General features: G+C 35.6%; 1 protein-coding gene across 1 annotated transcript in view; it reads right to left on the reverse strand.

Moving 5' to 3' along the window:
• The window catches only part of LOC110035927, a 36426-nt gene that overhangs the window by 17980 nt on the left and 15576 nt on the right, over positions 1-2870 (reverse strand). The window lies entirely within an intron of this gene.

Consider the following 2870-nt stretch of genomic DNA (forward strand, 5'->3'; position numbering starts at 1 on the left):
ATATATAGGATAGAGAGATTGAGAATCAAAAGCATAAAGTGAATTATTTGAGAATTAAGAGAGAAGAAAAATAAAAAATAATTAGATGACCCTAAGCAATACTATAAGAACAAACCTTATTTCAATGAATACATCAACTATCTTCACCATAAATGGTCAAAGAAGACAACGTTCATCCTATGACATCAGAAATAAGTTGATTCAATTCGAACTGCTACAGCATTGTTGGCAAACTCTCCAATTCAATTCGACACCATTAAGACTTTAACCTCATTACCATCAATTTTCTTCTCTTTCCATCTCTTTCTCCTTCTACCCGAGAGGAAAGAGAGGAAGAAAAAATTTGTTGTCTTGATATTATTACAGATTCTCCGACTTGCCATCTCGTCGTCAACGCATGTGCTAAAGTATAACACGAAAATTTAAATACCCATGTATGTTTCAACACAGTGGGTAAATTTGTCTGCTATAAATGCTTGTTCGCATTGTTCCAATGCAGCGGGGAAGCCAGCTTAAAAATAAGTACGCATTCACATTATTCCGATGTGGTAGAAAAATTTTATGTTTCTTTCATGCAAGTACCTAAAAATCTATGCACGCCATTTAGAAATATATGTTAAAAGACAAATGATCACGGTGTTGCAAAACACCGATCATGCGCACTTTATAGACGTGAAGGAAGGTCTATTACTCCCGATGTAGCCTTCTATATGGGCTGATGCAGGGAGACCGTCGATGTTTGGACTAGATAAAATTGCAAGGGACAAAATTTAATCAACATGAATATGGAAATAAAGAATAAATGCAACTTAGAGATAGAAGCATACACTAAAAACACCTTTGGAGTTACATTATGAAGATCAAAGGTGAACACAAAATCAAACTTGAAGCAAACTTACAGGAGACCTGCAACGAACCCAGTAGTCTACCAATGAGCACGAACAACTTTCGATGAACAATGGGACAGAGAACTTATAGGGAACTTCTATAACTCATGAAAATTCAAAAATTTGACAAATGAGGGTCAAATGTAAATAAAGCATTATTATTTTAAACCCGCGAGGAATCATAGCACGCATTACTTGCCACCAAATCCGCAACAGACATAAAAAGTGACAAAAGGATTTGCAAGCTACCTAAAAATAGAGTGTTTCTTAAATTGTACTCAAGTATAGAGTTTCAGTATCACTAAACTAAATGTTTGATTGTAAAGTTAGAGTATGCTGCCTGGGCTAACATAAAATAAGTTCTAATTACCTGCATGTGCTCCAAATAATAGGCTACAAGCTTAATTATATAGCTGAGAATGTTGTGCAGGCTCAAGTAAATATAAAACCACATTAAAATTATCCCACATTAAGAAGCATGAAATTATTCAAAAAGCTCATAAACACTTTGAATTTTATAAAGTCACTTCTTTCAAAAATCAAATCCAAAAAAAATTGCCTTGAATTGAGAAGCGTGCAACTATTCAAAAAGCTTATATATATTATGAATTTTATAAAATCTCCTCTTTCAAAAATAAAATTAAACAAAATATTATGTGATGTACGCTCTCAAGTGAGTCACCTTGCCTATAAAGCAATATCAAAAGCCTCACACTAGCCAGTCCAATCCTCACCCAGATCAGGATTGACGTTTATAAGAATGAAGCCCTTTGATACAAGGACTAGAGCTTTCAAGGCTGAATCTATCCTGATCCTCCTTTTCATAAGAACAAGAGTTGATAAGATTTACATGCTAATAGCACTTAAGCGATTATCTTCAGTCAAAATCATAACCATAAATAAATGCAATTACTTCAAAAAAATCTTGATGATGATTGTGTTGAAAGTAAATCGCAACCAGAGAAGCCTATTTTTAAAATCTATGTTCCCGGCTATAAGCATAAAAATTTCAAGGAAAAAAAAAAACCACAATGATGGACAAATTGAATGCAAATCTCAACTGAAGAGATCTACTTTCAAAATCAATATTTTAAATTACAAAAGATTAAAAATTCAAATAAACTATATCTAAGTCTTAAACAAAATCATATCTGCTCTCTGCAATAGTTTATCAATGATGATAAATTTAACGTTAAATCGAGCTCATTTTTTACTGCTGATACAAAAAAAAAATTAAATTAAATTAAATCATAAACGACTCTCACTCTCTCATTAATTTTCTGAAACCGTTCGCATGCGTATTACCTTCTCTAGCTTCTCATCATGAACATAACCAAAGGAGGTACCGATTCGCCCCTTTCTCTATTTCAAACTCACCAAAATGAAACCCCTTCTCTACTTTTCGATTGGCCTGTCTCAGCCACTTTGCCTCTCACATTCACATTCATAACAAAATGAATCCCTCTCCACCTCTCACATTCAACAACCTAGTGTTTGTTTGTCTTCTATCATGCAAGAACCCGCCAGCACAGCACGAAACCCCTCTCCCTGAGTTCACACAGCCCAGACATAGCACCCTTTTCACTTGTCTCGCTTACATTGCTCGTCGAACACCCTAAGACCCTTCTCTTCCCCATTCGAACTCGCATAAACCTGAGTCACTAAAGGCTTTGCCTCTCCTATTCGCGGACCACAATTCCCTCTCAACCTCCCAACTCACTACAACCCTCTCTCTACTCCTCTCACTATAAATCAAACCCCAGACCAAAGGGAACTTACAACTGACAAGCAGATGCCCGACCAACTGATCTGAGTGTGCGGCGCTATATATATATATGTGTGTGTGTGTGTGTGTGTGTGTCGTTTAGGTTAACTCAAAATGTCAAAGTCCTTGGAAGTTGGGTGCAAATAAATAGGGAAATAAAATTATCGGGCGTAGAATTGGAGATTTTAGAGTGACAGACTAAAATCCTCAATTCGGTC

Source organism: Phalaenopsis equestris, unplaced genomic scaffold (assembly GCF_001263595.1).
Source record: "Phalaenopsis equestris unplaced genomic scaffold, ASM126359v1 Scaffold200735, whole genome shotgun sequence".
Classification (NCBI taxonomy): Eukaryota; Viridiplantae; Streptophyta; class Magnoliopsida; order Asparagales; family Orchidaceae; genus Phalaenopsis; species Phalaenopsis equestris.